At 49.3% G+C, this 26,053-nt stretch overlaps 1 protein-coding gene across 1 annotated transcript in view; it reads right to left on the minus strand.

Annotated features, from left to right (window-relative positions):
- LOC142312857 (uncharacterized) overlaps positions 1-26,053 on the minus strand; it is a 531,686-nt gene that overhangs the window by 73,660 nt on the left and 431,973 nt on the right. The window lies entirely within an intron of this gene.

The raw sequence follows: 26,053 nt of genomic DNA on the forward strand, positions 1-26,053 counted from the left end.
ACCCCCAGTGTCAGTGTCATTATCCTGCACCCCCAGTGTCATTATCCTGTACCCCCAGTGTCAGTGTCATTATCCTGTACCCCCAGTGTCAGTGTCATTATCCTGTACCCCCAGTGTCAGTGTCATTATCCTGTACCCCCAGTGTCATTATCCTGTACCCCCAGTGTCAGTGTCATTATTCTGTACCCCCAGTGTCATTATCCTGTACCCCCAGTGTCAGTGTCATTATCCTGTACCCCCAGTGTCATTATCCTGTACCCCCCAGTGTCAGTGTCATTATCCTGCACCCCCAGTGTCAGTGTCATTATCCTGTACCACCAGTGTCAGTGTCATTATCCTGCACCCCCAGTGTCATTATCTTGTATCCCCCAGTGTCAGTGTCATCCTGTATCCTCAGTGTCAGGGTCATTATCCTGTACCCCTAGTGTCAGCGTCATTATCCTGTACCCCCAGTGTCAGCGTCATTATCCTGTACCCCCAGTGTCAGCGTCATTATCCTGTACCCCCAGCGTCATTATCCTGTACCCCCAGTGTCAGTGTCATTATCCTGTACCCCCAGTGTCAGTGTCATTATCCTGTACCCCCAGTGTCATTATCCTGTACCCCCAGTGTCATTATCCTGTACCCCCCAGTGTCAGTGTCATTATCCTGTACCCCCAGTGTCAGTGTCATTATACTGTACCCCCAGTGTCATTATCCTGTACCCCCAATGTCATTATCCTGTATTCCCCCAGTGTCAGTGTCATTATCCTGTATTCCCCCAGTGTCAGGGTCATTATCCTGTACCTCCAGTGTCAGTGTCATTATCCTGTACCACCAGTGTCCGTGTCATTATCCTGTACCCCCAGTGTCCGTGTCATTATCCTGTACCCCCAGTGTCAGTGTCATTATCCTGTACCCCCGGTGTCAGTGTCATTATCCTGCACCCCCAGTGTCAGTGTCATTATCCTGTACCACCAGTGTCAGTGTCATTATCCTGTACCCCCAGTGTCAGTGTCATTATCCTGTACCCCCAGTGTCAGTGTCATTATCCTGCACCCCCAGTGTCAGTGTCATTATCCTGTACCACCAGTGTCAGTGTCATTATCCTGCACCCCCAGTGTCATTATCTTGTATCCCCCAGTGTCAGTGTCATCCTGTATCCTCAGTGTCAGGGTCATTATCCTGTACCCCTAGTGTCAGCGTCATTATCCTGTACCCCCAGTGTCAGCGTCATTATCCTGTACCCCCAGTGTCAGCGTCATTATCCTGTACCCCCAGCGTCATTATCCTGTACCCCCAGTGTCAGCGTCATTATCCTGTACCCCCAGTGTCAGTGTCATTATACTGTACCCCCAGTGTCAGCGTCATTATCCTGTACCCCCAGCGTCATTATCCTGTACCCCCAGTGTCATTATCCTGTACCCGCAGTGTCAGTGTCATTATCCTGTACCCCCAGTGTCAGTGTCATTATCCTGCACCCCCAGTGTCAGTGTCATTATCCTGTACCCCCAGTGTCATTATCCTGTACCCCCAGTGTCAGTGTCATTATCCTGTACCCCCAGTGTCAGTGTCATTATCCTGCACCCCCAGTGTCAGTGTCATTATCCTGTACCCCCAGTGTCATTATCCTGTACCCCCAGTGTCAGTGTCATTATCCTGTACCCCCAGTGTCAGTGTCATTATCCTGTACCCCCAGTGTCAGTGTCATTATCCTGTACCCCCAGTGTCATTATCCTGTACCCCCAGTGTCAGTGTCATTATCCTGTACCCCCAGTGTCATTATCCTGTACCCCCAGTGTCAGTGTCATTATCCTGTACCCCCAGTGTCATTATCCTGTACCCCCAATGTCATTATCCTGTATTCCCCCAGTGTCAGGGTCATTATCCTGTACCTCCAGTGTCAGTGTCATTATCCTGTATTCCCCCAGTGTCAGTGTCATTATCCTGTACCACCAGTGTCCGTGTCATTATCCTGTACCCCCAGTGTCAGTGTCATTATCCTGTACCCCCAGTGTCAGTGTCATTATCCTGCACCCCCAGTGTCAGTGTCATTATCCTGTACCACCAGTGTCAGTGTCATTATCCTGCACCCCCAGTGTCATTATCTTGTATCCCCCAGTGTCAGTGTCATCCTGTATCCTCAGTGTCAGGGTCATTATCCTGTACCCCTAGTGTCAGCGTCATTATCCTGTACCCCCAGTGTCAGCGTCATTATCCTGTACCCCCAGTGTCAGCGTCATTATCCTGTACCCCCAGCGTCATTATCCTGTACCCCCAGTGTCAGCGTCATTATCCTGTACCCCCAGTGTCAGTGTCATTATACTGTACCCCCAGTGTCAGCGTCATTATCCTGTACCCCCAGCGTCATTATCCTGTACCCCCAGTGTCATTATCCTGTACCCGCAGTGTCAGTGTCATTATCCTGTACCCCCAGTGTCAGTGTCATTATCCTGCACCCCCAGTGTCAGTGTCATTATCCTGTACCCCCAGTGTCATTATCCTGTACCCCCAGTGTCAGTGTCATTATCCTGTACCCCCAGTGTCAGTGTCATTATCCTGTACCCCCAGTGTCAGTGTCATTATCCTGTACCCCCAGTGTCATTATCCTGTACCCCCAGTGTCAGTGTCATTATCCTGTACCCCCAGTGTCAGTGTCATTATCCTGTACCCCCAGTGTCATTATCCTGTACCCCCAATGTCATTATCCTGTATTCCCCCAGTGTCAGGGTCATTATCCTGTACCTCCAGTGTCAGTGTCATTATCCTGTACCACCAGTGTCCGTGTCATTATCCTGTACCCCCAGTGTCCGTGTCATTATCCTGTACCCCCAGTGTCAGTGTCATTATCCTGTACCCCCAGTGTCAGTGTCATTATCCTGCACCCCCAGTGTCAGTGTCATTATCCTGTACCACCAGTGTCAGTGTCATTATCCTGTACCCTGAGTGTCAGTGTCATTATCCTGTACCCCCAGTGTCATTATCTTGTATCCCCCAGTGTCAGTGTCATCCTGTATCCTCAGTGTCAGTGTCATTATCCTGTACCCCTAGTGTCAGCGTCATTATCCTGTACCCCCAGTGTCAGCGTCATTATCCTGTACCCCCAGTGTCAGTGTCATTATCCTGTACCCCCAGTGTCAGCGTCATTATCCTGTACCCCCAGCGTCATTATCCTGCACCCCCAGTGTCATTATCTTGTACCCCCAGTGTCAGCGTCATTATCCTGCACCCCCAGTGTCATTATCCTGTACCCCCAGTGTCCGTGTCATTATCCTGTACCCCCAGTGTCCGTGTCATTATCCTGTACCCCCAGTGTCAGTGTCATTATCCTGTACCCCCAGTGTCATTATCCTGTACCCGCAGTGTCAGTGTCATTATCCTGTACCCCCAGTGTCAGTGTCATTATCCTGCACCCCCAGTGTCATTATCCTGTACCCCCAGTGTCAGTGTCATTATCCTGTACCCCCAGTGTCAGTGTCATTATCCTGTACCCCCACTTATCAGTGTCATTATCCTGTACCCCCAGTGTCAGTGTCATTATCCTGTACCCCCAGTGTCATTATCCTGTACCCCCAGTGTCAGTGTCATTATCCTGTACCCCCAGTGTCAGTGTCATTATCCTGTACCCCCAGTGTCAGTGTCATTATTCTGTACCCCCAGTGTCAGTGTCATTATCCTGTACCCCCAGTGTCATTATCCTGTACCCCCAGTGTCAGTGTCATTATCCTGTACCCCCAGTGTCAGTGTCATTATCCTGCACCCCCAGTGTCATTATCCTGTACCCCCAGTGTCAGTGTCATTATCCTGTACCCCCAGTGTCATTATCCTGTACCCCCAATGTCATTATCCTGTATTCCCCCAGTGTCAGGGTCATTATCCTGTACCTCCAGTGTCAGCGTCATTATCCTGTACCACCAGTGTCCGTGTCATTATCCTGTACCCCCAGTGTCCGTGTCATTATCCTGTACCCCCAGTGTCAGTGTCATTATCCTGTACCCCCAGTATCAGTGTCATTATCCTGCACCCCCAGTGTCATTATCCTGTACCCCCAGTGTCAGTGTCATTATCCTGTACCCCCAGTGTCAGTGTCATTATCCTGTACCCCCAGTGTCAGTGTCATTATCCTGTACCCCCAGTGTCATTATCCTGTACCCCCAGTGTCAGTGTCATTATCCTGTACCCCCAGTGTCATTATCCTGTACCCCCAGTGTCAGTGTCATTATCCTGTACCCCCAGTGTCATTATCCTGTACCCCCAGTGTGACGACATGGGTTAAAGTTTCTTAAAATCCAGCCAGACAGCATGATAGATTGTCTATAGACGGGGGAGAAGTCCCTCATTGTTTTTACAAGACTCTTGTTGACTCAATGTACTTGTGTTGGCCACTGAAAGCTAGACGTATTGTAGTTGTGTATTGATAATGTAATTACCTTAGTAGCCATTGTCTAGACGGTGACTCCCAGTTTACATGTACACCCTCAGGCTTTCTACCCATATCATTTAAATGAACATTGTCCATGCAGCTTGAAATTCCTCCAATGGGAGAAGCAATCTTGTCCAACCAATCGATGAGGACACAGTGTACCCAAGTGGAAGGTTGTGGCTATAAAAAGGACTTCTTTAAGCCACCAGGGGTTGTTGATGGTTGTTGGATTCAGTCTAAGCTCTTTGGAGCTGACTGGAGGATCAGGACATCTTATGGCTTCAATCTAGGGACTCCGGATCCGGTTGGAGACCATATCCACAGCCTAGGGATTTCGACTCCGGCTGCCAGGATTGTAACAGCAAACCAGGACTACCTAAGGAGGACACGCAGGTTGGGACAGTTCAGTCACCTGTTACAGACTTTGCAGACCTCAGACAGCTTGGAACCTGTGAGGCATGGACATTCTAATCCCTGGTGAGCCAGCGGAAGGGTGAGACTCTGTTGCCTGTTACATTTGTGTGTTTTGCTGGTTATGTGTTATGTGCTGTTAATTGTTTGGGGATCCAATAAAGTCTAATTATTGTGGTTCCCTCACCCTGTGTTGTCTGAGTAGTGTTACGCCCACGGTTAAGGAGGCCGGCGTTCAGTTGGGATGAGCCCTGAGCCTTGCTGTCTTTCTAAAGGCGGTGGGTTTTAGTGGACGAGAGCGCCCACTGAGCCCCGTGTCTCCACAATTGGTGGCAGCAGTGGGATACTACTCAGCCTGGTTTACCCAGGGGAGCTGCAGTGGACTGGTGTTTTCGGACACCGTCCAGGGCTCAACAACCAGGGAGGCACATAAGCATACCCAGCAGGCCATAGGGGAGGCATTCAGGTTTCGGACGCTGCCATGTCCAACCCCACCAGCTCAGCCATGGGACAAGGACCAGAGAGGAGTTACGACCGCTGCAGTAAATGGATGCTACAGGATCTGTGCCAGATGCGAAAGATTGACTACAGGAACACTGACACTCGGTCAGACTTGATCCGGAAATTAGTCTGTTGGGATGCCCAGAATGATGCAGAGGATGATGAGGACACTGCCGTTGTGGTATCAGAGGAGGTAAACCCTGTATCTCATCCTAGATCCAGTGAGTCTGGAAACAAACCAAAACCAAGCAGACCGAGTCAAGGAATTGTTTACTGCATTGGGGCCTGAAGCTTCAAGGGAAGAGAGGGCTGGTGTTCTGCAATTTGTGTTTGGATTTCCAATTTCCTCACCATCAGCACCTACCTCCAGGATAGACCACCACCAAGGAAGTCATCTTCGCTACAGGGATGTGCCAGTGTTTAATGATTCCAGCACTGAGATAGATGAACACTTGCAAAACTTTGAGATGCTAATGCGTATGCACCAGGTGCCCACAGATGAGTGGTCCAAATACCTGTGGACAAGCTTGCCGGTCCGGGCCCAGGAGGCTGTCCGATCACTTGGGCCTCAGGACTGCTTGGACTACGGAATTATTAAGGACACTTTGTTGGCCCTTTTTACCATAACACCCGAGAGACATCGCACTAAGTTCCGGACTATGTCTCGCCAGGGTGTCTCGTACGTCGAATTTGGCAGTCAACTCCGACGACACTGTAATCGCTGGCTCGATGGACGGGCTGCCCACTCCGCTGCTGCCCTCCGTGATGTGATAGTGCTTGAACAGCTGCTGGTGCAGATGGACCCGGAAATCCGAGAATGGGTAGCTGACAGGAAGCCCGACACCCCAGAGCAAGCAGCGCGATTGGCTGACGAATTTATAGCCAACCGACCCAGCTGGAGGCCCAATAGGTCCCTCAACCATGGATCCAAGCGACCCCCAGACTCACGTGCTGGACTAACTCGTTACCCCACAGAAGCCCCAACAAGACAAAGGTTTACCAACAGGGTGGGTGACTTGTCTAACCCACGGCGCTGTTATACGTGTGGGCGCCTTGGACACATGGCCAAAGAGTGTCTACAAAACCGGGGCCCCATGCCTGGAGCCCGTCTACCAGTCAACATATGCCGAGATGAACCAACGAGACCTGAGGAATGCTACTCCCGAGAAACACCAATAGCTGAGGAAGTGGTTTATCCAGTCCACACCCTACGGCAGGCCGGACACCGTACACCAGCTAACCTCCATCCCCACATCCAGACGGTCAAGGTCGGTGACATACAGGCTCAGGGACTTCGAGACTCGGGATCTTCCATCACCCTGGTCAGCCCAGATATTGTTCCCACAGAACATCATTTACCTGGCCGCCAAGTGACCATCATCCTTGCTGGGGGCCAGCGCTCGAACATCCCTCTGGCACGAGTGCAGTTGGACTGGGGAACTGACCAAGGAGAGGTTGAAGTGGGGCTCATGGACGGCCTCCCCACCCCTGTAATTTTGGGAAATGACCTAGGACAAGGACTATCCAGCCAGTTTGTCACCGCCATCACCCGCAGCCAAGCCAAACACCATCCTGGTGCAGGTCTTTCTTCCAGCCCATCAGAGGAGAACCCAACTCCTCAATTTTCAGCCTCCTCATCAGAGCCAACAAATGTGAGTACATCAGACCCAACTGTGGCCATTGATTGGGGGGAGATAGATCGTAAAGAGTTCAGGGAAGCTCAACTGTCAGACCCCACCTTAGAGCATATCCGTAGTGCGGCCACCCAACCTGGGGGAGGAAATCAGGGGGAGGTATATAGATGGGAAAAAGGCCTCTTATATCGGGAGAAGCCCGCATCCTGCCCAGAAAAACCCTGGACCCGTGTACATCAGCTTGTGGTACCCCAGCCATACCGACCCCAACTGTTGCGTTTAGCTCATGATGTTCCTGCGGCTGGGCACATGGGGACCAAGAAGACTCGGGCCCGCCTGCTGCATAGTTTTTTCTGGCCAAGGGTCACTCAAGAAGTGCAAAAATACAGAGTCTCTTGCCCAGTGTGTCAGCGTATGGGGGGAGCCCCATGCCGTGCCCCACTTCAACCCATGCCCTTGATAGGAGAACCGTTCCAGAGAGTTGCCATTGATATAGTAGGCCCCTTAGCCATCCCCAGCCGCAGTGGAAAAAGATTCATCCTCACCCTGGTAGACTTTGCCACCCGTTACCCAGAAGCCGTTGCCTTAACCTCCATAGATGCAGAGCACGTGGCTCAAGCTCTACTGGACATCTTTAGCCGGGTAGGGTTTCCACAGGAAGTATTGACTGACCAGGGGGCACAGTTCCAAAGTGAACTGATTCACACCCTGTGGGAAAAACATGGAGTCCGCCCCATGCGCACAACCCCCTACCATCCTGAAACAAATGGATTGTGTGAGCGCTTCAACAAAACGCTCAAACAGCTCATTAGCCGATATGTGGAGTCCGAGGGGGGGGACTGGGAGAAAAACTTGCAGCAGCTCCTTTTTGCTTACCGGGAGGTGCCGCAGGACTCCACTGGGTTCTCTCCCTTTGAATTGCTGTACGGCCGAAAAGTACGAGGGCCCCTAGAGCTGGTACGAGAGAGTTGGGAGGGCACCTTCCCCACAGAAGAGGTTCCCATACTGGACTATGTTCAAAAGTTTAGGGAAAGGATGAGGCACCTCATGGCGTTAGCCCATGGGAATTTAGAAGTGGCTCAGGAAAGGCAAAAACGATGTTACGACCGCACTGCCCGGCCCCGAGAATTTGCCTGTGGACAGAAGGTCCTAGTACTAGTACCGGTGCGGAAAAACAAGCTGCAAGCCATGTGGGCGGGTCCATTCACCATTACCAAGAAATGTGGCAATACTGACTACACCGTGGCCCTGGATCGAGCAGGTGTTCGTGAGCGTACCTACCACATCAATAGGCTAAAAGCTTATGAGGAACGAGAAGTCACCAATTTATCAGTTTGCTGTCCAGAGTTAGATGATCCAGAGTTGGACCAGATCGCAGACCTATTAGTGGACTCCAAAAGGGAAATGGGGGTAAAAGATGTATCACTAGGGGAGCAGCTTTGTCCATCACAGAAGCGACAGATATCAGACATACTCGGAACATATAAAACCCTGTTCACAAGTCAGCCTGGTAGAACCCCCCTGGTCCAGCATCATGTCAATACAGGGGCAGCCACCCCACTAAGACAACCCGCCTACCGGGTGACCCCTCCTGTGTTGGCAATGATGAAGGCCGAGGTGGATGACATGTTAAATATGGGAGTCATAGTCCCCTCCCATAGCCCATGGGCTGCCAGTGTGGTATTGGTGCCAAAAAAGGACAAGAGTACTCGTTTCTGTGTGGACTATAGACGGCTCAATGAGGTCACGATTACAGATGCTTACCCCATGCCCCGGGTGGATGAACTACTAGATAGGTTAGGGGGGTCTCGGTTTATATCTACCCTCGATTTGAGCAAGGGATACTGGCAGATCCCACTCACAAAAGACGCTCAAGAGAAATCGGCCTTCATAACCCCTTTTGGCCTCTTTGAGTTTACCAGCATGCCTTTTGGGATGAAAAACGCCCCAGCCACCTTCCAGAGGATGGTAGACCATTTACTAGAGGGATGTCAGGGGTATGCCCAGGCCTATTTGGATGACATCGCTATCTTCAGCGACACTTGGGAAGAGCATCTTCAGCATGTGTCCCAGGTGCTGCAGAGGGTAGCCAAAGTCCAGCTCACCATCCGACCTGACAAATGCCAAATGGGGATGGCCGAAGTGCTATACCTGGGACATCGGGTGGGAAGTGGGTGCATTCGTCCCGAACCTGCAAAAGTAGAAGCCATTATCCAGTGGCCACGCCCGGTCAATCAAAAACAGGTCTGTGCATTTCTAGGAACCGCAAACTACTATCGAAAGTTTATCCCCAATTACAGTACCATAGCAAAACCGCTCACTGACCTCACAACCAAAAGATATGCCCGTAACCTTATCTGGACCCCAGAATGTGAAACTGCGTTCCTCCAATTGAAAGACCGGCTAGCCCAAAGCCCAGTCTTGACTGCTCCTGACTTCCGTCGCAGATTCATTGTCCAAACAGACGCATCGGACACAGGACTAGGAGCTGTACTTAGCCAAGTGGGGGACAACGGTGAGGAACATCCGATAGCTTACCTCTCCCGGAAACTGTTGGACCGAGAGAGGGCTTATGCCACCATAGAAAAAGAATGCCTGGCCATAGTCTGGGCCCTAAAAAAATTGCAGCCCTACCTCTATGGCAATGAGTTCACAGTCCTCACTGACCACAATCCATTGAGTTGGCTAAATCGCACTGCCGGGGACAACGGACGCTTGCTCAGGTGGAGTCTGGCATTACAATCTTACAATTTTTCCATCTCCCATAAACAAGGCAAGAACCATGGAAATGCGGATGGGCTTTCCCGACAAGAGGAGAAGGATGATCGGAAGCCTATCATGTCTGGCTAATATTAAGAAGGGGGAGGAATGTGACGACATGGGTTAAAGTTTCTTAAAATCCAGCCAGACAGCATGATAGATTGTCTATAGACGGGGGGAGAAGTCCCTCATTGTTTTTACAAGACTCTTGTTGACTCAATGTACTTGTGTTGGCCACTGAAAGCTAGACGTATTGTAGTTGTGTATTGATAATGTAATTACCTTAGTAGCCATTGTCTAGACGGTGACTCCCAGTTTACATGTACACCCTCAGGCTTTCTACCCATATCATTTAAATGAACATTGTCCATGCAGCTTGAAATTCCTCCAATGGGAGAAGCAATCTTGTCCAACCAATCGATGAGGACACAGTGTACCCAAGTGGAAGGTTGTGGCTATAAAAAGGACTTCTTTAAGCCACCAGGGGTTGTTGATGGTTGTTGGATTCAGTCTAAGCTCTTTGGAGCTGACTGGAGGATCAGGACATCTTATGGCTTCAATCTAGGGACTCCGGATCCGGTTGGAGACCATATCCACAGCCTAGGGATTTCGACTCCGGCTGCCAGGATTGTAACAGCAAACCAGGACTACCTAAGGAGGACACGCAGGTTGGGACAGTTCAGTCACCTGTTACAGACTTTGCAGACCTCAGACAGCTTGGAACCTGTGAGGCATGGACATTCTAATCCCTGGTGAGCCAGCGGAAGGGTGAGACTCTGTTGCCTGTTACATTTGTGTGTTTTGCTGGTTATGTGTTATGTGCTGTTAATTGTTTGGGGATCCAATAAAGTCTAATTATTGTGGTTCCCTCACCCTGTGTTGTCTGAGTAGTGTTACGCCCACGGTTAAGGAGGCCGGCGTTCAGTTGGGATGAGCCCTGAGCCTTGCTGTCTTTCTAAAGGCGGCGGGTTTTAGTGGACGAGAGCGCCCACTGAGCCCCGTGTCTCGACACCCAGTGTCAGAGTCATTATCCTGTACCCCAATGTCATTATCCTGTACCCCCAATGTCATTATCCTGTATTCCCCCAGTGTCAGTGTCATTATCCTGTACCCCCAGTGTCATTATCCTGTACCCCCAATGTCATTATCCTGTATTCCCCCAGTGTCAGGGTCATTATCCTGTACCTCCAGTGTCAGTGTCATTATCCTGTACCACCAGTGTCCGTGTCATTATCCTGTACCCCCAGTGTCCGTGTCATTATCCTGTACCACCAGTGTCCGTGTCATTATCCTGTACCCCCAGTGTCCGTGTCATTATCCTGTACCCCCAGTGTCAGTGTCATTATCCTGTACCCCCAGTGTCAGTGTCATTATCCTGCACCCCCAGTGTCAGTGTCATTATCCTGCACCCCCAGTGTCATTATCTTGTATCCCCCAGTGTCAGTGTCATCCTGTATCGTCAGTGTCATTATCCTGTACCCCCAGTGTCAGTGTCATTATCCTGTACCCCCAGTGTCCGTGTCATTATCTTAGGCTATATGTAATTACTCTTCAGGGGGCCTCTATATGTGATGATAGTACAGGAAGAGTCTCAGTATAAGAACTGTATGAGTAAAAAAAAAAAAAAGCCTGATCTGTCTATAGAGCAGTGTTGTCAGAATACACAGGACTAGTGAAGGGTTTATTCAACATGTAAAACTAGTTTAGAAACTATAGTGAAGACAAATATTCACTGACTCTTAGGGCCCTTTTGCACACTACGACATCGCAGGTGCGATGTCTGTGGGGTCAAATCGAAAGTGACGCATATCCGGCGTCGCTGTCGATATCGTGGTGTGCAAATCCTTTTACATACGATTAACGAGCGCAAAAGCGTCGTTATCGTATGATCGGTGTAGGGTCCGACATTTTCATAATGCCGGTGCAGGGACAGGTACGATGTTCCTCGTTCCTGCGACAGCACACAAGGAACATCGCCTTACCTGCGTCCCAGCTGCAATGTGGAAGGAAGGAGGTGGGCGGGATGTTTACATCCTGCTCATCTCCGCCCCTCCGCTGCTATTGGCCGCTTGCCGTGTGACATCGCTGTGACGCCGCACGACCCGCCCCCTTAGGAAGGAGGCGGTTCGCCGGACAGAGCGACGTCGCAGGGCAGGTGAGTGCATGTGAAGCTGGCGTAGCGATAATGTTCACTATGCCAGCAATCACAAGATATCGCAGCTGCGACGGGGGCGGGGTCTATCGCTGCAGCGTCGGTAACACATTGTTATTGATGTCGCAACGTGCAAAGCCTGCCTTAGGGTATGTGCCCACGATCAGAACTCCCCACAGCGGGTCCTGACCTGCGGGGCTGCGCATCTCCTCTGCAGGAGACCTCAGCTGTCAGTACCCACAATCAGGTTTCAGTGCGCTGCGGTCTCTCACTTGTGTTCTCCATACGGAGGATCATGCGATTACGCAGCAAACAATTGACATGCTGCGGTCTAGAAAGAAGATCCGCAGGTCAGTGTTCGCTGCGGAAAAAAGAATCACATTGGGCACGGGATTTCTAGAAATCCATCCACTGTGCTTGTACTTACAACGCAGCGTTTTGGATGCAGCTGAACCATGCTACAGCCAACATGCTGCAAACACTGATCGCGGACGGCTGGGCACGCACCCTTATAGGGGTTTTCCCAGATAGATGGCGGCAGAGGGGGATTAATGTTAGTAAATGTTTCCATATGAAGATGCTGGATAACATTTTGCTTCTCTTTGATTATTGTTTTCCTGATGGACTCGGTGGTTTTCCTAGGACAAGGAATGTCCGTGTGTAAGAAAAACTGCGACTGATTGTAAATAATAGATTCCATTATTAACTACAATAAATAAGAGGCTACAAGAAATCCTGTGCTATCCGCAGGCACAGGACAGGGCTCTTCTGCGCTATCTGCAGGCACAGGACAGGGCTCTTCTGCGCTATCTGCAGGCACAGGACAGGGCTCTAATGCGCACTGTAGAGTTTGCTAAAAGGCGCATGTTATACTTAGAGAAGCCGGAAATGATCAAGTAATAAAAACGTTTATGGTAGCCACAGTGCGGGCCCCTAGAGGCAATTTCCCTGGTAGGCCCCTCACACCGACCCTCGCGGTGACTGTAGATTGAGCAGCCCACTACAGGGACTGGCCCTTCTGGCATTTGCCAGATGGCCAGTCCGGCCTTGGCTGTCAGTAACAGTAATGATAGAACATTAAAGGGAACCTGTCAGGTGCAATATGCACCCAGAACCATGAGCAGTCCTGGGTGCATACTGCTAATCCCTGCCTAACCGTCCCTGTAAACACTAGCATAGATGAAGAGATCTATAGAAAAAGTATTTCTAAAGATCAGGCAGGGATTAGCAATATGTACCCAGGACTGCTCGTGGTCCTGGGTGTATATTGCACCTGACAGGTTCCCTTTAATGCCCCCTGCGCCCAGTAATGGGGAATCTCCACATACCTCCTCCTACAGAGTCGCAGGCTTGATGTATGGCTGTTCTATGCTTACAGGACCTGTGATGATGTCACATGGAGGGGAGGAGTCAGGGGGGTCACATGATCAGCTCCTCAGTGTGTGCAGGACTCTGCTGTGCTGGTTGTCATGGTGCTGGATGAGGGGAAGTTTATGTGTGGGGTCAGGAGGGATTACAGTGTGTGGATGAAGCCGTGTGCGTACGAGGTACGGAGCGGAACCGTGTGCGTACGAGGTACGGAGCGGAACCGTGTGTGTACGAGGTACGGAGCGGAGCCGTGTGTGTACGAGGTACGGAGCGGAACCGTGTGTGTACGAGGTACGGAGCGGAGCCGTGTGTGTACGAGGTACGGAGCGGAACCGTGTGTGTACGAGGTACGGAGCGGAGCCGTGTGTGTACGAGGTACGGAGCGGAGCCGTGTGTGTACGAGGTACGGAGCGGAGCCGTGTGTGTACGAGGTACGGAGCGGAGCCGTGTGTGTACGAGGTACGGAGCGGAGCCGTGTGTGTACGAGGTACGGAGCGGAGCCGTGTGTGTACGAGGTACGGAGCGGAGCCGTGTGTGTACGAGGTACGGAGCGGAACCGTGTGTGTACGAGGTACGGAGCGGAACCGTGTGTGTACGAGGTACGGAGCGGAGCCGTGTGTGTACGAGGTACGGAGCGGAGCCGTGTGTGTACGAGGTACGGAGCGGAGCTGTGTGTGTATGAGGTGTACAGAGTGGAGCCGTGTGTGTACGAGGTACGGAGCGGAGCCGTGTGTGTACGAGGTACGGAGCGGAGCCGTGTGTGTACGAGGTACGGAGCGGAGCCATGTGTGTACGAGGTATGGAGCGGAGCCGTGTGTGTACGAGGTACGGAGCGGAACTGTGTGTGTACGAGGTACGGAGCGGAACTGTGTGTGTACGAAGTGTGCGGAGCAGATCCATGTGTATGACGTGTGCAGAGCAGATCCGTGTGTACGGAGTACAGCTGTGTATACGACATTTACAGAGCGGAGCCGTGTGTAGACGTATGCGGAGCGGATCCATGTGTACAAGATGTATGGAGCGGAGCCGTGTGTACTACATGTACGAAGCGGAGCCGTGTGTATGACATGTACGGAGGGGAGCCGTGTGCACTACATGTACAGAGCGGAGCCGTGTGTACTACATGTATGAAGCGGAGCCGTGAGTACGACATGTATGGAGCGGAGCCATGTGTACTACATGTACGGAGCGGAGCCGTGTGTGTATGGAGCGGAGCCGTACGTACGACATGTACGGAGCGGAGCCCTGTGTGTACGACATGTACGGAGCGGAGCCGTGTATACGACATTTCGGAGCGTAGCCGTGTGTACGACATCATCGGAGCTGATCCGTGTGTGCGGAGTGGAGCAGTGTGTGTATTACGTGTATGGAGCGGAGCCGCGTGTGTACCACGTGTGCGGAGTGAAGCCGTGTGTGTATGACGTGTATGGAGTGGAGTCGTGTGTGTATGACGTGTATGGAGCGGAGTCGTGTGTGTATGACGTGTATGGAGCGGAGCCGTGTGTGTATGACGTGTATGGAGCGGAGCCGTGTGTGTATGACGTGTATGGAGCGGAGCCGTGTGTGTATGACGTGTATGGAGCGGAGCCGTGTGTGTATGACGTGTATGGAGCGGAGCCGTGTGTGTATGACGTGTATGGAGCGGAGTCGTGTGTGTATGAAGTGTATGGAGCGGAGTCGTGTGTGTATGAAGTGTATGGAGCGGAGTCGTGTGTGTATGAAGTGTATGGAGCGGAGTCGTGTGTGTATGAAGTGTATGGAGCGGAGTCGTGTGTGTATGAAGTGTATGGAGCGGAGTCGTGTGTGTATGAAGTGTATGGAGCGGAGTCGTGTGTGTATGAAGTGTATGGAGCTGAGTCGTGTGTGTATGAAGTGTATGGAGCGGAGTCGTGTGTGTATGACGTGTATGGAGCGGAGTCGTGTGTGTAGGAGGTGTATGGAGCGGAGTCGTGTGTGTATGACGTGTATGGAGCGGAGCCGTGTGTGTAGGAGGTGTATGGAGCGGAGTCGTGTGTGTATGACGTGTATGGAGCGGAGCCGTGTGTGTATGACGTGTATGGAGCGGAGCCGTGTGTGTATGACGTGTATGGAGCGGAGCCGTGTGTGTATGACGTGTATGGAGCGGAGTCGTGTGTGTATGACGTGTATGGAGCGGAGTCGTGTGTGTATGACGTGTATGGAGCGGAGTCGTGTGTGTATGACGTGTATGGAGCGGAGCCGTGTGTGTATGACGTGTATGGAGCGGAGTAGTGTGTGTATGACGTGTATGGAGCGGAGTCGTGTGTGTATGATGTGTATGGAGCGGAGTCGTGTGTGTATGGAGCGGAGTCGTGTGTGTATGATGTGTATGGAGCGGAGTCATGTGTGTATGGAGTGGAGCCGTGTGTGTATGACGTGTATGGAGCGGAGTCGTGTTTGTATGATGTGTATGGAGCGGAGTCGTGTGTGTATGACGTGTATGGAGCGGAGTAGTGTGTGTATGATGTGTATGGAGTGGAGTCGTGTGTGTATGACGTGTATGGAGCGGAGTCGTGTGTGTATGACATGTATGGAGCGGAGTCGTGTGTGTATGACGTGTATGGAGCGGAGTCGTGTGTGTATGACGTGTATGGAGCGGAGCCGTGTGTGTATGACGTGTATGGAGCGGAGCCGTGTGTGTATGACGTGTATGGAGCGGAGTCGTGTGTGTATGAAGTGTATGGAGCGGAGTCGTGTGTGTATGAAGTGTATGGAGCGGAGTCGTGTGTGTATGAAGTGTATGGAGCGGAGTCGTGTGTGTATGAAGTGTATGGAGCGGAGTCGTGTGTGTATGAAGTGTATGGAGCGGAGTCGTGTGTGTATGAAGTGTATGGAGCGGAGTCGTGTGTGTATGAAGTGTATGGAGCGGAGTCGTGTGTGTATGACGTGTATGGAGCGGAGTCGTGTGTGTAGGAGGTGTATGGAGCGGAGTCGTGTGTGTATGACGTGTATGGAGCGGAGCCGTGTGTGTAGGAGGTGTATGGAGCGGAGTCGTGTGTGTATGACGTGTATGGAGCGGAGCCGTGTGTGTATGACGTGTATGGAGCGGAGCCGTGTGTGTATAACGTGTATGGAGCGGAGTCGTGTGTGTATGACGTGTATGGAGCGGAGTCGTGTGTGTATGACGTGTATGGAGCGGAGTCGTGTGTGTATGACGTGTATGGAGCGGAGCCGTGTGTGTATGACGTGTATGGAGCGGAGTAGTGTGTGTATGACGTGTATGGAGCGGAGTCGTGTGTGTATGATGTGTATGGAGCGGAGTCGTGTGTGTATGGAGCGGAGTCGTGTGTGTATGATGTGTATGGAGCGGAGTCATGTGTGTATGGAGTGGAGCCGTGTGTGTATGACGTGTATGGAGCGGAGTCGTGTTTGTATGATGTGTATGGAGCGGAGTCGTGTGTGTATGACGTGTATGGAGCGGAGTAGTGTGTGTATGATGTGTATGGAGTGGAGTCGTGTGTGTATGACGTGTATGGAGCGGAGTCGTGTGTGTATGACGTGTATGGAGCGGAGTCGTGTGTGTATGACGTGTATGGAGCGGAGTCGTGTGTGTATGACGTGTATGGAGCGGACTCGTGTGTGTATGACGTGTATGGAGCGGAGTAGTGTGTGTATGACGTGTATGGAACGGAGCCGTGTGTGTATGACGTGTATGGAGCGGAGTAGTGTGTGTATGACGTGTATGGAGCGGAGTCGTGTGTGTATGATGTGTATGGAGCGGAGTCGTGTGTGTATGGAGCGGAGTCGTGTGTGTATGGAGCGGAGCCGTGTGTGTATGACGTGTATGGAGCGGAGTCGTGTGTGTATGACGTGTATGGAGCGGAGTAGTGTGTGTATGACGTGTATGGAACGGAGCCGTGTGTGTATGACGTGTATGGAGCGGAGTAGTGTGTGTATGACGTGTATGGAGCGGAGTCGTGTGTGTATGATGTGTATGGAGCGGAGTCGTGTGTGTATGGAGCGGAGTCTTGTGTGTATGATGTGTATGGAGCGGAGTCATGTGTGTATGGAGTGGAGCCGTGTGTGTATGACGTGTATGGAGCGGAGTCGTGTTTGTATGATGTGTATGGAGCGGAGTCGTGTGTGTATGACGTGTATGGAGCGGAGTAGTGTGTGTATGATGTGTATGGAGTGGAGTCGTGTGTGTATGACGTGTATGGAGCGGAGTCGTGTGTGTATGATGTGTATGGAGCGGAGTCGTGTGTGTATGACGTGTATGGAGCGGAGTAGTGTGTGTATGATGTGTATGGAGTGGAGTCGTGTGTGTATGACGTGTATGGAGCGGAGTCGTGTGTGTATGACGTGTATGGAGCGGAGTCGTGTGTCTATGACGTGTATGGAGCAGAGTGTGTTTTAGGATGTTGAACCTGATGTATGGGCTCCTACTGAGGCCTTTAACCCCTTCACGACCGCGGGCCGTAAAATTACGTCCTATTTTAACGTGACTTAACGACCAGGGACGTAATTTTACGGCCTAAACTTCATTTGATTGCCGTGGCCATAGCAACGGCTTTCAAATGATGTTCCCTGCTGTTTCTTACAGCAGGGGACCTTTGCTTGACCCCAGGGGGGGCGGCATCGCCACCCCCTATCAACGATCGATGTGATTGGCTGTTCAAATCTGAACCGCCAACCACATCGATCGCACTAATTTCGGCAAAAATAATGCCCGAATTAGTGCGATCCTGTGAGATCCAGCTATGAGATGCCGCAGCTGCTGCAGCATATCATAGGTGGACCTCAAACATGCCGCCCCCAGCCCCTGCAGCACTGATTGGAGCGATCGTGCTATGACGCGCAATCGCTCCAATCAGTGTGCAGTGGGGCGGTCTGATCTGCCGGTGGCCGCCCTCCCCAGGCCTGTGCTGGCCTGCGAGCCCTCCCCCAACATGTATGCAGCGTGCAGTGGCTGGTACTTGTGGTACCACGCCACCGCTGCTGCTGCCGCCGTAGCTGAGGTCACCGCTGCTGCTGCACGTGAGTACTGTGCTCACTTTGCAGCCCGTGCGCGCTCCCGTGGTGCCCCTGCGCGCTGCCGTGATAGCCCCTGCCGTGCCCCCCCTGCGATCTGCCCCCCCGACATCCCAATCTGCTCCCCCCAACCCCCCTCCCCGACATCCCGATCTGCTCCCCCCGCGATTTCACTGCCTCCCCCATTATCTCTATTCTGCTTCTGCAGCTCCCTCTCCGGTCTCCCCCTCTGCTCTCCCCCCTCCCCCTCTGCTCTCCCCCCCCCTCTGCTCTCCCTCCCCTCTGCTCTCAACCCCCCCTCTGCTCTCACCCCCCCCTCTCCCCCTCTGCTCTCCCCCGACGTCCTCTTACCTGTCTTCACCGGCCTGATCACATCTGCGTCCATCGCTGGGTCCTTCCTGGGCATTCTGCTGATCTGCCTGCTGCTCCTGTAAAGCTGTCCATCTCTCTGTCATCTGTTCCTCTGCAGCTCTTCTGGTCAGTGATCCTCCTGCTAGTCCTCTGGGTACTGTGAGTATAACTTTTTTTTTTTTTCCCGTATCCCCTGTCCATTTTTACACCTCATCCGTCCGTGCGTCCCGCCAAGCGCTGATCAGGGATGCAGATAACGGATCGGCATCCCTGCTCAATTTTTGGCGTGACTTTTTTTTTCCGTATCCCCGACGCTTTTTGTATCGCATCCGTCCGTGCGTCCCACCAAGCGCTGATCAGGGATGCACATAACGTATCTGCATCCATGGTCAATTTTTGGCGTGACTTTTTTTTTTACGTATCCCCGACGCTTTTTTTTATCGCATCCGACCGTGCGTCCTGCAGCGGCCGATCAGTGCACTGCGTCTGTGCGTTTGAAAAGTCAAATGGCGCTCCTTCTCTTCTGAGCCCCGCCATGCGCCCAAACAATTACTTTCCACCACATATGAGGTGTCTGTGTACTCAGGAGAAATTGCACAATACGTTTTATGGTGCATTTTTTCCTGTTACCCTTGTGAAAAAAAAAGCTACCTAGTTGAAGCAACCGTTTTGTGGTAAAAAAAAAAAATTTCTTTTCACGGCTCAACGCTATAAACTTCTGTGAAGCCCCCAGGTGTTCAAAGTGTTCACCAAACATCTAGAAAAATTATTTGAGGGCTCTAGTTTCCAAAATGGGGTCACTTGTGGGTGAGCTCCATTGTTTAGGCACCTCAGGGGGTCTTCAAACCCGACATGGCGTCCGCTAATGAGTGCAGCTAATTTTGCGTTCAAAAATTCAAATGGCGCGCCTTCCCTTCTGAGCTCCGCTGTGCGCCCAAACAATTGATTTTTACCACATATGGGGTATCAGCGTACTCAGGAGAAAATGCACAATAAATTGTATGGTGCACTTTCTCTTTTCTCCCTTGTGAAAATGAAAATTTTATGGCTAAAGTAACATTTTTGTGTTAAAAAGTAAAATTTTCATTTTTTCCTTCCACATTGCTTTGGTTCCTGTGAAGCACCTAAAGGGTTAATAAACTTTTTGGATGTGGTTTTGAGCAGTGTGAGGGGTGCAGTTTTTAGAATGGGGTCACTTTTGGCTATTTTCTGTCACCTCGGCCTCTCAAAGTCACTTCAAATGTGATGTGGTCCCTAAAAAAATTATTTTGTAAATTTTGTTGGAAAAATTAGAAATTGCTGATGACCTTTGACCCCTTCTAACTTCCTAACGAAAAAAAAAATTTGTTTCGAAAATTGCGCTGATGTAAAGTAGACATGTGGGAAAGTTTATTTAGTAACTATTTTGTGTGACATATCTCTCAGATTTATGGGCATAAATTTTCAAAGTTTGAAAATTGCGAAATTTTCTAAATTTTTGCAAAATTTCACAAATAAACGCAAAAATTATCGGTTTAAATTTACTACTGACATGAAGTACAATATGTCACGAAAAAACAATGTCAGAATCGCCAGGATCCGTTGAAGCGTTCCAGAGTTATAACCTGTCAAAGTGACACTGGTCAGAATTGCAAAAAATGGCCCGGTCATTAGGGTGTTTTAGTGGCCGGGGGTGAAGGGGTTAATACCCTCAAAAATGCATAAATAAATTCACAGGTATATATCACCATATACGGTCATTATTGATTGGCAAGGAAGGCATTGTACATTTGTTTTTATTTTTATTTATTTATGGGACACATATACACCCAATCATCTCAAATACAACACAGCTGTCGTGCCAATCAAAAACAGACCGCCCCGTAATGTATTTATAAATATAGTTTAATGCCGTTGCAGTCACAGATATTATTAGTCCATTAACTATACTTTTTTCTCAATGCAAAATATCCCATGGTAAAATACCAAACTTTAGGCATGAGTAGTCAGCTCTCAATATATACTGCTACAGTTAAATAAAGTGGGGGCTGCAGCATCCACCAGTCAATGACAGCCAGTATCAATATATCACCTGTGTTTATAAAAACTAGTCATTCACAATGGTGCGAATTTAAGCCTGGCTGAGAGGACGGTGCAGCCCTCTAAAATCAGCCACCATATGGCAGGCAATCAGACACAAGCAGTGATAAAAGGCATAGGCTGGAGATCTAGATAATTGCGTAATAGCTAGCAGCGATAACACATACACAGTAACCTGCATAAACGGGGCATCACACTGAAAGAGTGGAAAGTAGAGACAATATACCTTAGAAGAGGGTCACTTGGGCGAGCGCTCCACCACCCCTGATGCCGTTTCGCCTCGCTTCTTCAAAGTTTCAAAAATTGTAATTTACATTACATGTTTTCCACTTCGTACCTGAGCATTATGGTGCTCAGTCTGTTGGTCTGAATAATTTTTGAAGTCTGTGCTCATGTTGGACAATTGACATTAAGTATATTGTCATACCATGCCTGATAAAGAGACCTAAGGAGTCTTGAAAGCTTGCTCTGTAGCATCACTTATTTTATTTTAGTAAGCCACTAAAAGGTATCCCAACTACAAGGAGATACAGTGCCTACAAGTAGTATTCAACCCCCTGCAGATTTAGCAGGTTTACACATTCGGAATTAACTTGGCATTGTGACATTTGGACTGTAGATCAGCCTGGAAGTGTGAAATGCACTGCAGCAAAAAAGAATGTTATTTCTTTTATTTTTTTTTTTAAATTGTAAAAAGTTTATTCAGAGGGTCATTTATTATTCAACCCCTCAAACCACAAGAATTCTGTTTGGTTCCCCTAAAGTATTAAGAAGTATTTCAGGCACAAAGAACAATGAGCTTCACATGTTTGGATTAATTATCTCTTTTTCCAGCCTTTTCTGACTAATTAAGACCCTCCCCAAACTTGTGAACAGCACTCATACTTGGTCAACATGGGAAAGACAAAGGAGCATTCCAAGGCCATCAGAGACAAGATCGTGGAGGGTCACAAGGCTGGCAAGGGGTACAAAATCCTTTCCATGGAGTTGGGCCTACCTGTCTCCACTGTTGGGAGCATCATCCGGAAGTGGAAGGCTTATGGAACTACTGTTAGCCTTCCACGGCCTGGACAGCCTTTGAAAGTTTCCACCCGTGCCGAGGCCAGGCTTGTCCGAAGAGTCAAAGCTAACCCAAGGACAACAAGGAAGGAGCTCCGGGAAGATCTCATGGCAGTGGTGACATTGGTTTCAATCAAACCATAAGTAACATACTCCACCACAATGGTCTCCGTTCCAGACGAGCCCGTAAGGTACCTTTACTTTCAAAGCGTCATGTCAAGGCTCATCTACAGTTTGCTCATGATCACTTGGAGGACTCTGAGACAGACTGGTTCAAGGTTCTCTGGTCTGATGAGACCAAGATCGAGATCTTTGGTGCCAACCACACACGTGACGTTTGGAGACTGGATGGCACTGCATACGACCCCAAGAATACCATCCCTACAGTCAAGCATGGTGGTGGCAGCATCATGCTGTGGGGCTGTTTCTCAGCCAAGGGGCCTGGCCATCTGGTCCGCATCCATGGGAAGATGGATAGCACGGCCTACCGGGAGATTTTGGCCAAGAACCTCCGCTCCTCCATCAAGGATCTTAAGATGGGTCGTCATTTCATCTTCCAACAAGACGACTCAAAGCACACAGCCAAGAAAACCAAGGCCTGGTTCAAGAGGGAAAAATCAAGGTGTTGCAGTGGCCTAGTCAGTCTCCTGACCTTAACCCAATTGAAAACTTGTGGAAGGAGCTCAAGATTAAAGTCCACATGAGACACCCAAAGAACCTAGATAAATTGGAGAAGATCTGCATGGAGGAGTGGGCCAAGATAACTCCAGAGACCTGTGCCGGCCTGATCAGGTCTTATAAAAGATGATTATTAGCTGTAATTGCAAACAAGGGTTATTCCACAAAATATTAAACCTAGGGGTTGAATAATAATTGACCCACACTTTTATGTTGAAAATTTATTAAAATTTAACTGAGCAACATAACTTGTTGGTTTGTAAGATTTATGCATCTGTTAATAAATCCTGTTCTTGTTTGAAGTTTGCAGGCTCTAACGTATTTGCATCTTATCAAACCTTCTAAATCTGCAGGGGGTTGAATACTACTTGTAGGCACTGTAATTATATATATATATATATATATATATATATATATATATATATAATATTACACACACTTTTTTTTTTTTGTTTCTCTCACTGAGAGCAATCAATTATTTTTCAACTGGCTAAGGGTGGCTTTACATGCTACGATATCAGTACCGATATCGCTAGCATGCGACCCGCTCCCATTGTTTGTGCGAAACGGGCATATCGCTGCCCGTCGCGCACAAAATCGCGCACCTGCGTCACACATACCTGCATAGCGACGTCGCTGTGACCGGCGTACCGCCTCCTTTCTAAGGGGGCGGTCCGCTCTGCGTCACAGCGACGTCACTGAGCGGCCACCCAATGAAAGCGGAGGGGCGGAGATGAGCGGGACGAACATCCCGCCCACCTCCTTCCTTCCGCATTATGGCTGGCGGCAGGTAGGAGATGTTCCTCGTTCCTACGGGGGTCACACACAACGAGGAACAACAACGGGAAAGCGATAGTATCGATAATTGGGAGCGGACCCCCATGTCAACGAGGAGCGATTTTGGACGTTTTTGCAACGATCCAAAATCGCTCCTTGGAGTCACACACTACGAGATCGCTACAGCGACCGGATGTGCATCACAAATTCCGTGACCCCAACGAGATCGCTGTAGCAAAATCGTAGCGTGTAAAGCCGGCTTAACACAGTACCAAAACCTTTTTTCTTTTAACTTTGAAAGAAGCAGCATGTCAATTTTTTTTTACGTTTTTGCAGCTTTTCCCCATTAAAAGCAATGAGAGTGGAAATAATGCAGTTGCTCTTTTGCTGCTTTTGTGGTGAATAGTACTAACTACTTTTTAAATTTATTGTAAACAAAGGACACCAAACATGCAGGAAAAAAATTGCAAAAACACAGCAAAACCTGCATTTTTGCAACGTGTGAACATACCCTAAGAAGGGAAGGCCGAGGGCTTAGATTTAAAGCACATGGGGCAGTTAAGTGGCTCAGTGGTTAGCACTGTTACTTTTCAACACTGGGTTCCCGGAGCTTGTATGTTCTTCCTGTATTTCCATGGGTTTCCACCAGGTTCTTTGGTTTCCTCCAACACTCCAAAGACATGCTGATCTAGATCGCAAGCTCCAATGGGGACAGTGCTGTGGAGTATGAAGGTGCTATATAAGCAATGCATAATAAATAAATTCGCACTCCAGCACTGAAATAAGAAAAATGCTGGAGTGCTGCTTTAAGACTAGGTGCGCACGCTACAGTTTTGCTGTCACAAAACAAAACTGCACCTTTGAGACATCACAGCCTGGATATATATATATATATATATATATATATATATATATATATATATATATATATATATATATATATATATATATATATATATATATATATAAAAATATGTTATATATTATATATATATATATATATAAAAAAAACGCTTGTAATGATGCAGCGTTTTTTGCGCATTTTGGTCAATTCTGATTTTGATGCATTTATTTTGTGAAGAATAGTGTTAAGTGGACGGAACTGTAAAGTTCGACCTCCACTGGTTCAAAGGCACCCAGATCCTGCACTCGGAGAAATAAAAAAATAAAGTAAAGATAAATTTAAAAAAATAATAGTGAGCACGCTATACTTACCTCTCCAGTGTGGCAGTGACTGCTCTCGTGACCACTACTTCTTCTGTGGCCGCTCATTAGGCTCATGCATTGACTTATTCCCCTGCCCACCAGTATCTGTGATTGGTTGCAGTCAGACAGCTCCCTCAACCAGTGTGACAGCCTGTCTGATACTTCCAACACAGACCCGGTCTGCAGGTCTATAGCTGCAGGTCTATAGCGTACAGTAAAAATAAATAACGATTACAGCTCTGCTACATCTGAATTGCCACCGAACGGCCATAGAACATGACCGCACACTGTGAGGGTCAGGCAGAGATTGAGTGAGCCCCACAATGAGTGAGCGGTGATGTCACTCAGGTTAGCCGCGGCCACACCTGAAGGTTTCAACGGTACTTCATCTGTGACCACAGGTAACCTGACCTCAATGAACTCCATTTCCTTGGAGGGCCACACAGCACTTTAATGCAGGTCTGGGAATAGATCTTTCAGGAGAACATCTGCCGCCTTATCAGGAGCATGCCCAGGCATTGTAGGGAGGTCGTACATGCACGTCGAGGCCACACACAGGTTACTAAGCCTCATTTCCTTGTCTTGAGGCATTTCCACTGAAGTTGGATCAGCCTGTAATTTTCCACTTTGATTTTGAGTATCCTTCCAAATCCAGACCTCCATGGGATATTAATTTTGATTTGCATTGATCATTTTTATGTTTTATTATTCTCAACGCATTCCACATATAATCAATAAAGATTTGCAACTGGAATATTTCATTCATTGAGATCTAGAATGTGGTATTTTAGTGCTCCCTTTATTTTTTTTTAGCAGTGTATGTTACTCTGATTGAGGCCACGTACATACTGTGGGAATCACTCACCAGAGCTTACTTCTTGAGGTAGCAAAATGGATACCGACACTTTAAGAGTCCATCAAGTTTATTTCTTCCACATAAACTGACTCTCCAACAAAATATTATGGGCCCGATTGTGGCTTCAAAACATCATAACAGCAGTATGGCATTCATTCCTGGTCAGGACAATTTTCTCTCTCTCTCTCAGGGATTACTTCCAAAACGCATAGCAGCCTCCTCTTACTGACCATGCGCCATACGAACCAACATCATATTAAAAGCCTGAGACACACCCAAGGCTGGAGGTTTGTGGATAGCCAGACCCGCCCATCTCTCCGGTGAGCCATAAAATCTGCCCCTAGAATGCTCTAATAAGCTTTGTGGCACTACAAGTGCTTTAGCAGATATTCAGGCTTATACCACTTTCATGGTACACACCCTCCACCATGTTACATACCACCCCCTCTGCCTAATGCTGTGGGGCTTTGCACCTTTCTTCAGGAAACCAATGAGGCTTTTCTGGTAACTTAGACTGTCTGTCACTATCATTGTCAGTAAACCCTTTTTGGGACATTACACCAATTGGGTAAGCACCTCTGTCAGACCCCCTCCTCAGTGACAGGCGTCTAGATATTGTCCAGTCTGTCTCTGGATTATCTAGTACCTTAAAGCAGGGGTGGGATTCAAATTTTTAACAACAGATTCTCTGTAAACCCTGCCCATTTGAAAACCACACCCATTCTGTAACCACACCCATTTTGTTAGCCACACTTATTTTCACGCACTTTCCTCAACCAAAAAAATACAAGTAATTTAAAGTAAAATCTCTTTCCCCTTCTTCCCCTCCT

This window comes from Anomaloglossus baeobatrachus, chromosome 5 (assembly GCF_048569485.1).
Source record: "Anomaloglossus baeobatrachus isolate aAnoBae1 chromosome 5, aAnoBae1.hap1, whole genome shotgun sequence".
Taxonomy (NCBI): Eukaryota; Metazoa; Chordata; class Amphibia; order Anura; family Aromobatidae; genus Anomaloglossus; species Anomaloglossus baeobatrachus.